We start from the raw sequence: 13,754 nt of genomic DNA on the forward strand, positions 1-13,754 counted from the left end.
TCCTAAGTTAGGACGAGTAACTGGTCCTAACTATATATAAGACTAGTCCTAACTCTTTGTGAAATCCACCCCTGGTATACAATAAACTGGTATTTCCAGTTAGGATTTGAGATGACTGTCACTGATTATAAACATATAGTTGTTAGTTTATACTGATGGGCCTACACCAATAAAACCCACAACATTGATGCATAATGCGATTTATAGGGTATCACCACCTCCAGAATACCTATATCTCAATGATATCCCTAATAACTCTTAGCAATTCTTGACATAAATGAAGGGCACTGCAGGACTGAAAATCTTGATATGACTGTCCACTTGTCGTAGAGTTACGATAGTCAGGTAGACGTGGTTTGTTGAAGTCACAACCAAGACGAATCAAGTGACCAATGACAGTCAAAACTTCCATTGACGTCACATCTTGGTGTTGACAGACTTTCCATGCTAGAGACGTCAAGTCATTACTGCTCTCATCAGGACGACCGTCGAGACTGAACTGAGCTGCTTTGAGAGCCATTTCTGCTGCTTGATGGATCTGAAAGGCAATCCACTGTTTATGGGTCGGCAAGTCACTAATTGTTTGTTCAGCATTGCGGAGATGCTCTTCGGCCTGTTGGAAAAGCAACCTTTCACTGGGAGAATGTTTGGTATATTCGCTGAACGAAGGTGAACCGAAGTCAGTTGAGTTGAAATTGTGTTTTCTTTTTCGACCGGAATCTCTGCTAAAAGACGGTGGAACGAAGCCAGTTGAGTAGTCTTCTCTCTCTCTTCTTCCATGACGCTGAAAATGGTAGTAGTACTGCTTTTGATAGTTTCTAGCGTCTTCTCTATCCCTTCTGACGTCATTGTCCCATTGGGAATATTTCTCTTGGTATTTGGATCCATGTTCATGTCTTTCAATTTCCGCTTTAAGGAACTTAAATGCTTCGTTTGCAATTGTTTCCCTGCCAGGGTTCTTATCTGGATGCCACTTACGGTAAAGACGCTTAATAGCTCTTTTTCTCTCTTCTTCTGGTAATTCGAAGGCTTCGTTTATCTCCTCCCTAATTTTGTCTCGGTAGTTTTCGAAAATATCTGGCAGTGGCTCGTCAGATGGCATCGATGGAATTTCAGCTGTTGGGTCGCCAGTGAAGGGAACAACAGTCAGGTCAGGTTTTTCCTTAGGTCGCAGGAACTTATAGAGTGACGTTACTTTGACAATGATGGGTTCTTTGAGCCCGATGTCAATTCTGTACTGTTTGGACAATCTGGAAGACGCATCACTCTCGCCAATCTGTTCGACAATTTTGGCATAGACTATCTCTGTATCTTCGTCTGATGAGTGGTCTGACTCCAGACTAAAAGATCCTGCTGATCCCGAGGCAGTGTTTTCATGAGCTTGATGTACATCTTCCAATGAACACTCGTAACCCACAATCTCGCCTTTATAGAGCCGGTTGTAAGGATCTTGATCAAGAAGATGTCTTGTGTCTCTTTGAATAAGAGCCCCCAAACGGTATTGCCTGTTTGTGTGTGAGCCTGGTGCACCGGTGTCATACTCTGGAATGTCGGACGTGGATAGGATTGTATTCATCCAATCAGGATTTTCGCAGTCAAGAGCATTTTGTAGGAAATTTAGGTGTTCAGAGTCCAGCAAATTTCTTATCACGGCACCACAGTACTGTGCAATAAGACTGAAGGTTAGACATCTAATCTTTGCAGTACGACACACGTGCTCCAAGTATATTGTCATAGTGTCTTTGTTAAAATATGCTGGTACTGACTTTGGTCTACTTGTAATTAATGCCCCATTTGAGTCATACAAGCCAAGTTTCACTTCAGTCTTGCAGCAGAAGTTACTGAACTTCTGAAGCAGTTTAGCACTTTTTGTTTTATCTGCGTCTGGTGGTTTTTCTAGTTGATGCTGAAGAAGTCTCAACAGCACTCGTGTCATCTCCACTGAGTTCACCATCCTCTTGATATGTTCTAGATATGGACAATCTTGTCCAGCAGGGCAGTCTTCGTTATCTTCACATACATTTTCATGCATCTCATTCCCCAGATTCTTCGGCCGTAATGATTCAGGAAGAAGCTCAATCAGACTCACCTCATCATTGACATCAAATCCGCATTGCTTAAGTGGAATAAGAAACTCTTTATCAGTTGACGCTAGCTTCATCTTATCCATCAGATGTGGATCTGCATAATACAGATTTGAGGCTTTCCTCAGAAGATTGTTAGAACTGGGAAGGTACAGCTCAGTGACTGTTATCTTACATTTCCCTTTGGTATTTTCAAGTAGTGTGAAAAGAGCTGTCACAGCACCCAGAGCTGACTTGATCTCATTTGGATCAAGGATTTCATCTTTGCATTCTGTCTTGATGGTCAACAAAACTCCAGCTAACTGGTCGAAAGTACAATTTCTTTCTGCTCCAAGTAATTTATAAAGAGCATCAAATTCTGATAACTCCCTCGGTGCCTTGTACAAGTATGGCCTAAGACTCTCCTCTTCTTGGTTCATCATATCAAAGACCATTTGATCAGCTCTGATGAGGACTTTTCCATTATCAACCAAGCAGAGAGCAGTGTGGTGTAAACGACGCTGTAGTTCCTCTCCATGCTCTGTTATATTATCTTGAAGATACTTGAAAATCTTTGTCATGACCTTCTTAAATGTATCTCTCACTTTGGGTGGCAGCATGTCTTCTTTGTGGATAGCATTTTTTCCAGCCATTCGACAGCAAACTTGTTGGATGTGACTCAGTGCTTTATCGATGACAACTTTGTTTTGAATGCCAAGACAATCATGCATGAGGACTCCTCCGTCGATGTGTGTGTTTGATGGTATAGACCATCTGGGTAGAAGCTTGGCAACTGACCACACAAGTTCTACATATCTTTCAGGCATTGATCCTCGATACGCAATGAATGGAGGCAGATCTTGACCATCAGATACAGAAGGATGAATGTCGATTAGTTCTTGCTTTATTGGAACTGAAGGAACAAACTTGATTTTTGAAACTCCAAGAAGGAATGATGCATCGTTTTAAAGCCTCTCGTTGACCTTCAATTCAGCTGTAAGAAGCCAAGAAACTTCACAGAGCTCCCTCAGTTTGGTGCTGATGTTAACTGCTTTTGCGTCTGATTCTATTGTCTTGGCAAACTCAACAAACAACCCCTGAGTGACTTCAGTATGAAGACCAAGCCGAGAAAGGAAACACGTCAGATGTCTCATCTTTTCAGGTAAGAATTTGTTTGGATTAACCATGGCTTTGAAGATTGGATTTTCTGGGTCAAAAAAGTACTCTGCGATTCTTAAGGTACCTTCTTTATCAGGAATGAACGAGATTTGAGAAAGGGTCTTTATGATGGCTTTTTGCTCACCAGAAGAAGCTAGGCGCAATACTTGTCCTTCAATGTTCTCAAGATGTGAGACCTTGGAGTCGATGGTGAGTAGGTTGAAACTTGGAAGTATGAACTTTAAGTAAACCTCAGCGTGTGTGATGGGGGAGATACCAAGTTTACTATGAATCCAATTCAAATGTCCACTTGAATGCAAGAAAACACAATGCAAGTGATTCATCCACGTTTCGGCTTCAGCCTCAAGTAAGTTATAACCTTCAATTGTATGACAGTGTGTGGAGGACTGAAGACTTGTAAGCTTGTCATTAGGGAGTTTAAAAACGGTCAACATCTTGATGGTTTGGACGTTCTCCTCAGAAAAGAAGTTACATCCCTCTTGAAGATACCGCAGCAAAGTATCACTGTCTGAGAGTAAGAGCTTTCCAATCTCACCGTCTGTGGCCAACATAAACTTGATGACATCTACAACACTACCAAGCTTGACAGGCAGAGCTAAGTAGTTTTTCAGAAGCTCAGTTAAAGTTGATAATACCATAGGCATATACTTCACATCAAGTTCTGGAACACCCAACTTCTGCAGTACTTTGGTGACTTCCTTACGGAATGGTGTGTCACAGAAACCATGAAGGAACAGGACGGTTTTAGACATTGCAGGTGATACCAGTTTCCCTGATGTTGTAGGGAATAAAGGCCAATCTTGGATGGGATGTAGACAATTTTGTGAATTTTCCTCCGTTTCACTGCAGATGAACTCCCACACGCTTCTAATCCATGATGCAGGCGGATGTCCAATTTCACTGGGTGTCCATTCTATGTGACGAGTACATCCTTGCCAATCTTCAGGCAGGTAGCTTCTTAAGTGCACGGCAAGTTCAGAGATGGTGAACTTCTTGAAAATCCCACTGGTATAAGCCTCGTCTTCTGGTTGATTTTTTTGAAGCCAATTGGAACATAATAGGACAAGGTTCCTGTGAAGAAACAGCTGTTTCATGTTGGGAAGCACATTACAATGCGAGCTTACGTAGAGCCCATCTAGTGTACTGAACACACCAACCTTGTTGTCATTCGTGAGACGTAAAGGTAGACCATTCAGATCATTTGGCTTGGTAATACCTTCCAGGCAGTACTTGAACATCGCACAGAAAGTGTGACTGTCTTGGAAAGCTGTTTCAGTCAAAGAGACTGACGAAGAAGGATCAATTAAAGGGTTACATGCCAGGTGCTTCACAACTGCTCGATGAGACAAAAATTCTGTTTGAACGTCACAAGATTGAAATGCTTCACACAGTTCCACCGAACTTGCTAACAACTTGAAGCCTACTTTTAGTAAGAACGTTCTGAGGATGGTGGACCTTGGGGTTGTCTTTTTTGTTTCTACTTCAGTAGACATCCTCATTTGGGGATTGTCTTGCATGCTCAGGTCATCAAAGTATGCTAAGCTTGTAGCTGTGTTAACATGGTGCCAGGTTACTTGTGTTCCCTTACCCTTTTGACAAACAACAGGTAGCACTTCCAAGTTATTCTGACTGATGCACTGAAGTGTGGTCTTGGCAACTAAATGCCATTCGTTGTGTAAGTTCTTCAAATTCTTTGGAAAAAGATCGTCATAAAACGAAACGAGGCTTTTGACTGTTGATTTCTCCTTACCCTTAAGAGGAATCTTCCTGCCTGCTTCCACCAAAAGTTTAGCGTAAGCCGGAGCAATGACACCTTTAATCAGCTTACGATTCCATTTGTGGATGAGTCGATCATCATCCTCTACATCCTGTTCCTCCATTGCGTAATCATCACCTTTAGAAAGATTTCTCCTTGAAGAATCCAGCTCAAACATGCCATTTACATGCACAGGTAGTTCAGTGTGGATGGGTAAAGGAAGAACACAGTATGCTCTGTGCTGTCGATGCTGAACACTCTCAACTCTTTTACCACTTGTTAAGAGAGCTGCTACTCCTCCTCTTGGAAGACGATCTTCTGACCCCTTGATACCTGCGACTCCTTCAAATCCAAGCATTTGTGACACCATCCACTTTTCCTTTTTCTCCGAAGAGTCTTGAATGACAAGGCCATAGACTTTACACATGGATGGAATGACTTCATTTGGACTGCTTTTGTACAGCTTGACATGTTCAGATAGTTGTGCATGTTTCTTCCTGTCCTCATCCGAAAATGTTGCATTGGTGGAATACTTTACCTCCAGTGTTTTGGTTTCACTTTTGACACGTGAGATCGTGATCTTCTTGATGTTGTTAAGGAAAAGTAGAGCTTCTTCCGAGACAATCTGAAATTCATCCAGTAACTTTTCTACTCTGACGGGGCTGAAGCATTCTTCAGATATCTCAGAAGGCTTTGCTCTGAGTGGGAAGCGAAACATCGTTCCTTCAAGATCTTTGAATTCCTCTTCGAGATATCCAGACAACATATCAGGGAAGTTCTGTCTGAAATCTTTGTTGGTGTTATACCTTCTACCGGGGCAGGTTTCATCAGCTCTTTCTGTATACTTCAGAAGAGGATCAAACACACACAGAGTGTCCTTGTTGCTCAGGAAACTTGGACAATCAGTAAGATGGTAGACAGCATTGAAGCCAATTCCAAATCGCCCAGTAGTTGAAATATCCTCTCTCTTACCACCAACCCCTACTTTCTGAATTCCCTTGATATCTGCTTCAGTGAAGGATTTATCATTGTACACACACAGTGCAGGAAGTTTTTGCACCTCAGCCCAGTCGTTACAAATGACTTTTTGGGACTTGTGCTTGCGAGGATCAAACACAAAGTGAATTTCCGTAGCTCCAGCGTCATCGGCGTTTTGTAAGAGCTCCTTGAAGACATCAGAAACATGTGGATAAGATTTTAGGATGTTACTAAGGCGGTCTGTCAGTTTTTCCATTTGTCCAAACTCGGATTCGAATCCACTGGAGGTAGAGCATCCATCAAGTTTTTTCTGTCTGGTTGTTTTGATACCGATAGTTTCTGCGGCCTTCTGTGATAGAGAATCATGAGTGTAAACTTCATGGGCAGATTTCCTTACCCACCACAAATCATGGTAAGTAAGATCACTTGGCTTCTGCAAAATGCATTTGTCATCTAAAACAAGCATTTCTTCATTCACATCTATGTCTAGGTGCTGCATATCATCTGCCTGGTGACTGCGACATATTGTAACAACTTCTGATGTCATCGCCTCTGCCGTTCGGACAGCTTCTTCTGTCAGAGCGACGTCTCCGAATTCTGTCTTCAAAAGATGTAATACTTGAAGATAATCTTCGATCTCAAAATGTTGTTTGACCCCACAACGTCTCAACAGCGTCTCAACCGGCGTAAGTCAGTAGGAACTTCAAACAGATAGGGTGCACTTTTGCCATTGTACCTAAATGCAAACTTCTTGCAAGCTCTGAATTCACCTTCACACAGAATAAATCGCAGAGAACAAAGCCTGTCAATGTTCTGGTCTGTATCATCATCTCTGCAAAATGCATCTTGGAGAAATGAATAAATTGTTTGAGCCATAGAATATGTCTGTTGTGTGGATTTCTTCGTTTCTTTAAACAGAATTTCGAGCTGTTTAATGACGTCCACGACTTTGACTTCATTTTCAACAAACCCAAGGAAGGCTTTCACATTTTGATTCAAGGCTTCAGACCCAAGTCTACCCTCATCTAGTAAAGGTTGGACAGAACCAATTAGGAGGATGTGTCTGGACTCATACAGAGAAGCTGCTGACATTAACTTCAAGGCGCTCTTACACCACACAGAAGGGTAATCATTAGGCTTTGATAACACAGGAAGATACTTTGCATTCTGGATTCGTTTCTTCTGTTCAGCTGTAGGTGTATCTTGTCTCCCCAACTTCTCACAAATCAACCTCAGAAGGTTTTTAATCTTGTGGTCATAACCCTCGTTCAAAGAGGTTGATTCTGCTCTTTCACACACATCATCCCAGGGTAGATCAACACAAGCCATACCTAGATCTTTCAAGGAGAGAAGGCGGACCTCCCGGCGGTATTCCTCGCCATGAGGGAATCGATTGTCATCTTCACTGTACAAAGATCCGATAGGTGTATAGGGATGGACTAACCTATCAGGAGGTACAAGGCCATCTTCATCTTCAGAATGAGGAATACAGTCGGTGTTCTTAAGATTACTATCATAGTCGGTAACTCTTCTTTCACCGATACGAAGATCTAACAGATGCAGGACAATAATGTCTCTGTGACGAGATTCAATGTCCCTTTCCTCCAACATTTGAAAGAAAACTTCTTGGATAAACCGACATACATTGAAAGTGTTGTTGTCAAAGGAGATGTTTGCACCCACAATAGCAATACTAGAAACCACATCTGGATTCAACTCAACCCAGCTTTTTGCGTGTAGCTTCTGACGTAAGAGTGTTATAACGCTGGATTTAAGATCTTCTGAATCAGATTGACTCCATTCAGTGAAAAAGCAGTCTTGCACTGCTACCCACTGACTCCCATTGAATATCACAGCAGGTGCATCTATATCCCTGCCCAGTGTGTGATAAAATGTATCAACAAATGAGCAAAAATCACTTGAGCACTGGGACCGTCTTGGCCACAAACTCTGAAAATCTCGTGCATCAACGACACTCTGGCTCTGCAAAGTTTGAAGATCTTGGAGAAGATTGAAAAGTGCGCGAGATAAGACTGACTCTATAAAACAAATGTTCCAACGTGCTTCGAATTCACCTTTTGAAGATGATGGCTTACTCCAGAGCTGGCGACGATTGGGCTGCAGCAGGAAATTGCCATTGACATGAAAGGGAAGACCTGTTGAGACTTCAAGTGGCAGGTAGCTGAAAGCTCTACCATCAACAGGTTTGGGTGCTAGTCCTTGTACACCGGCATTTAGTTCAGCTGCGACACCACCACAAGGGAGAACTCCTGCTCTGCGACCATCATCAGATTCTGCTAACTGTAAGATTTCACCCTGCACCATGCATGAACTGACAACAAATTGAGAACATAATTTCTTCTTGGTTTTGTTCGATGCATATGTCCCCTGAGTGACCTTCACAATCATTGTTGTCTCTGGGACAGGTAAAACTGGAGTCCTCCTTGCATGCTGATGTTGCCGCAAGGAGATTGCGTTGTGTTTTCATGTCTTCTTCTTGACCTGATATTGATCGAGGCATCTGTTGAATCCTCTCTAGTGTAACATACATCACTGTATTCATTTCACATGGGTCCTTATTAGAACCAATCTCATGAACACTAACATGGACAACATTTTGAGTGAAGAGTAAGAGGGTGGAGGAAGCCTCCTTCAAAGACTCTATCACTGGCTTGACTGCATCCTTTGAATCAAAGACACCTTCAGCTAGTTGATTGCGCTGTTCATTGGCTTCCTCGGGTGTACGTAGTGGTAGTCTGATCAAGGTGTGGTCAAATCCAGCAGTAGATGTCGAAAGGTTGCAGCCAAAGATACCATTGTAAGGTTGAAACTGGTTTGGATATGATTTTAGTGTAAGGTGATGACGTGAATTAGTCAAATCTAGTTTGATACCAGGCTGCCCAGGCTGTATACGAGATCCGAGATGTGTGGTTCTAGGATCACAAATCAACACATAGGGTCCGCTGACTACACTAGGAACATCTGTGAGATGATAAACTGAAGTGAAGCCCAATCCAAAACTCCCAACTTTATCAAGCTTGTGTTTCTTGCTCTGTGATGCTATACTGCAGATATTTTTGATATCTTCCCTTGAGAATCTTGCGTTATTGTAAGCCCAGATCGACGGACCATGACATGCTTTCATTCCACTGCTCAGAAGATCACTTGCGGTTTCTTCATTTCTGCGCCAATCGATGAGGAATTTGACTTCAGTGGCTCCTGCATCATCAGCATTCTGGATCAACTCTTTGAAGATGTCCACTCCTTTCTTGTACATATCAAGATTTCGCTTGATAGCATTTGTTGGTGTCTCATGAGGACCAGCCAATTCATATCCATAATCTATAGCTTCAGATGGGGCTAAGGTGTGACTTAATGGCCGTGCATCTAAACGCTGCGCCAAATCATTGGATATCACCTGATGAATGATTTGTTTGTCAAACTCATTCTCAAAATGTTCATCCAAAATTTGTTTCATTAGTCTCTCCTCATCTACGTATAGACACTTGGATGCTTCCAGCATATGAAGACAACTGCCACTTGTTCCTAAAGCCCTGCAAGGAACTAGCAGGTCTGAAGTCTTAGAATCAAAATCGGCTAAGTTCGTAATGTATCTCAAGATACTGTGCACCAATTCTACATCACTGTTAATGCTTGTTTCATTACAGACATGCTCCCCTTCGTGTTTCAGCTGAATATGTGACAGAACAACACTGAGTGCACTTTCCTGGAAGGTTTGTCGAACTCCCAATCGAGTAAGGAGATTATCATGTGGTTTGATACTGTCTGGTACAGTGAAGAGGTATGGCTTCAGATCAATACGAAGTGTCCCAACAGTTAAAGCCATTTTGTCAGGGGTTGTAAACCCTGCACCATGCCATACCCATGGTTCTGAAGTGATAATGGTTTGGAACAGGTGAGTCAGATGCTGATCTAAGGCTCTGCTCAGAAATCCATATATCTCATGTACTGCATTGGAGACAGTAGGTATCCCGGCTGGATACACAAAGTTGCTCACAACATTCTTCAATTGGTGCACAACATTTTCAACCTTCTGGTAGTTTCTTGGATCAAGCTGTGCACTCCAGTTGAAAACTTTCAGCACCTCTTGTCGAATACCTTGCATCCTGATGAGAGGAACCACAGAACCTTGCAACATGGCTGACTCAATCAACCCAACTTGACGTGGTGGGTACAGTGTGTTGTTCTTACCATACCAGCCAGCTGAGGCAGGGTACTGAGATGGAGATGAACCCTCGCAAATCTTCAAGGAACTTGTGCAATGGTTTAGTTATCCTGTTACTGGAAACATGCTGAGTTAACAGGTGAGGAAAGCGGTTGATGTAGATAAGGAGCATGTGAGCTCTCTCAACGTCTGCCTGTCTCTTTTCTCCACCTCTTGACACCTCGGTTGCCACATTTAGCACATCACTAGACGTGACATGGGAATCATTCTTCAGACCGACCCGTTTCAGGTGATTGAGAAGTTTACCCTTTGAATATTCCTTGACTGGAAACACATTTGCAGATCCAAACAGCAATAAAAGATGATCACTTGGTTCAAATAGCTCAGAGGGACTTGCCAGCTTATCATCTGCAGAGGGTATGAACTTCAAGTGGTTGACTAAACCATCATATTCTTGGTTTGCCAACACCCAAGACATAATTGTCATGGATTCGTCTTCATTGTAGAATCTTTCAGCCACAGCAGGTAGGATATTGTTGCACAGAAACTCAAGAGCTGACTCCTTGTGGATACCCAGCAGAGATACTAAAATTTCCTCAGAGCCATCCATGATGATTCGGCATTTCTTCAAACGTTTGACTGGAGTCCCAAAGAAACTGCTTGGAACTGCACCCACACCTTGCTTTGCTGAGAGAAAACGTTGATCATTAGACATAAACAGAGGCAGGAGTTGTAGAACTTCTTTTTGTTCATTACTAGCTTTCCGCAGTTGGCAAAACAAACCTCTCAGCTCATTTTTACTTTTAGCTGCCATCTTTGTTACACATCTCTCCATGTTGACTTTTTGTCTGTGTGCAATCAATATGTTCAGCAATCCCTCAGGATCCGGAGCTTGGATGAACCTGTCCAATTTCCTGTGACTGGTTATGTAAGACGGAAGATCATCACGTAAAACAATCGCCCCAACGTCTTCAAGAAACATAGAAATTCCCTCAGTCAAACAAGCATTTGAATACCTTGACATTTGCTTGCGAAATATGATGCGATTTTCCGGCATCTTTGCAAGGAACCCGTTATTCATCATTGGAATGAGTGGAATACTTCTGAATTTCTCAAGAGAGACTTGATTCTTTGTCAGCCAGTTCCACATCTCAGTCAACCATCGAATGGAGGGATGTTTGTTGCATCCTGGAGTCCACTGGACTTTTACGTCTGTCCCATTAATCCAAGTACTTGGAAGTATTTGGTGAAGTAGTGGTAGTATATCATCGACCTCAAGGTTCTTCAGCTGAGTGGAGGATACTATTTGTGGAGATTTCAACACTGCTGGCATGTCACTTGCAGCAAACCTTGCCTCTGCATTTGGAATGAGACCACTTGGATTCTTACTGCTGGCAATGTACACTGTGGGTGATCTTTGCGAGAACAAAGTAAATGTACCATCCTGTAATGGCAGTAGATAGATATCGGTCAGATCCGATTGTGTGTCACTCGTAACAGAGTCTACAAGTTGAAGCTTTTCAGCTCGTGATAGGTATTGGAGAGGATCATTCCGGATCCATGAACGAATAACCGAGGGTGTTATCTCTTGGTACTGGACACCTGCCCAACGAAGAGATGCAGTAACATGGCTGGGAAGATGTGCGACTGGAAGTCCCTTATGCTTTAGTATCTTAGTAAGCAGAGGGTTCTTTTGGGTGGCCACGTATACCTCGTTTGCCTTCATCCAACAGCCACCATTGTGATCAGTGTAGAAGATTGCATCATTCCTAAGCATCTGCAGGAATGTTTTGACACCTGTCAACCACTCCTCGTTGATGCTCTGTTTACGTGGCCAGGCTCTATAGACATCATCGGGTTTGACTGGATCAGTTGGTTCTTTGCTTTTCTCTATTGAAGCAAGAACCACTTTTCTGTAGACATCAGGAAATACTTCAGTTGCCAAAAGCTTGTTCCATATAGCATTCTTGTCATGTCGAGACTCTTGATCTGGCCATTTGATGCCTCGACGATTGTCACCGAGGCCAAAATAGCCATGAACGTGAACAGGTAAACCAGTTTGCTCACTACCAGGCAGTGGCAGAAAACAGAACACTCGACCATCACTCCTACTGACACCTATTGAGTCCTAACACATGCCGACCTGAATGGCTACACCCATCCAGGGTACTAACTTCAGATCAGCGTCACTGATGAGTTGTTGAAGTTGAGGGGAGGTACTTTCTGTCTTTATGGCATTCACTGTAATGAACCTGCTGATGCAAGAGCGGGCACCGGTCTGCTTCTCTATATTCAAACATGTCACCGTATGAAAGTCTCGCATCTCTGGAACTCGTGTCAAAAAGTCTCGTCTTTGAATTGTCAAGTGTGGACGATCGCCAGGAGTAACATGTACTTTGAAGATTTGTCGTGGCTGCTCATGAATATGACCCCTTTCATAAACTTCAATAGATTGGACATGCTTTAGGAACAGTAGAGACAGCTCTGAACCTGCTTCAAAAGACCTGAACAGGTCAAGCACTAGATGGTCATCTGTGTACACATTCTTACTGATTTCTGAAGCCTCTGTACGTAGTGGAAACCGGAAAATAGTTCCTTAAAAATGACCATTCACAAAACTGGATTCAGCACAACGGAATAAGTCAACAAGAAAGGGAGAAAACTGTCCTCGAAGTTTCGACAGTAGCTCTGCATTAAGTTTCCATTTCTTACCTCGTCTCCCCTTGTACTTGGTGTTGGTGTGAGGATTGTAGTTGAAGTGTTTTTCTCTTGGATCCAAGAAACCAATCGTCTTCCCACTCAGGATGCATGGAAGGTCTGAAAACAGTCCATAAAGGTGAAACTACATTGAGTAAGAAATATGATCAAACTTGGACCAATAATTTTTTTTAACAGACAGTTTAACCGAGGTATACTTGGAATTAATGACCATAAAAACATTTGAGAAATAATTCCCTTCAAACGAATGTTGTTACAGAGAGGAATTCAAAAACATTCCAGTCTTAGAAGCGTTAAGTAACAACCCAGATGTACATATCTCACAAACACTAGCATCTTTTGAAAAATAATATCAGGATATAAACATTTTGAATAATGATTGAAACAATCAAAAGGATCCAAACACCAAAGGTCCTTCTTTTTTAAGTATGCTTTACAAATCGTAGTACTCTGCTCGGTGAGGGTTAGGGTTAGCTTAGTGAAAGTCCAAAATGTGTTTACATGGTACAGTTGTAGTAGTGTAGTTTTAGGAATAGTACTTTTAAAGGAATGTATTAAATGTTGATGCTTATTATAATCTAGCTGGTTTAGAATATTTGAGAGCCTAGTTTAGACAGCAAGCAAGGACAAATCTGGGTTTCCACTCCAACATTTTGGAGTCTAGCTTCACAAATGGAGTACAGCTTCGAATAACAGTGACATTGGTTATACTTAGGAAACAATTAGTCATTTTATTATTATTATTTATTTTTTTACAAACATAAATCTGGAGATCAATATGACAATCTTAATTGCATGTTTGAAAACCTAATATGGTTGCCATCAGCTCGCTGCGAATTTTTACTTTTTAGTTGGGAAATTGAGTCACAAGGGG

General features: G+C 42.2%; 1 pseudogene; it reads right to left on the minus strand.

The window, feature by feature from the left end:
- The window catches only part of LOC117305147, a 24,609-nt pseudogene continuing 10,855 nt past the window's right edge, over positions 1-13,754 (minus strand).

This window comes from Asterias rubens, chromosome 22 (assembly GCF_902459465.1).
Source record: "Asterias rubens chromosome 22, eAstRub1.3, whole genome shotgun sequence".
Lineage (NCBI taxonomy): Eukaryota > Metazoa > Echinodermata > Asteroidea > Forcipulatida > Asteriidae > Asterias > Asterias rubens.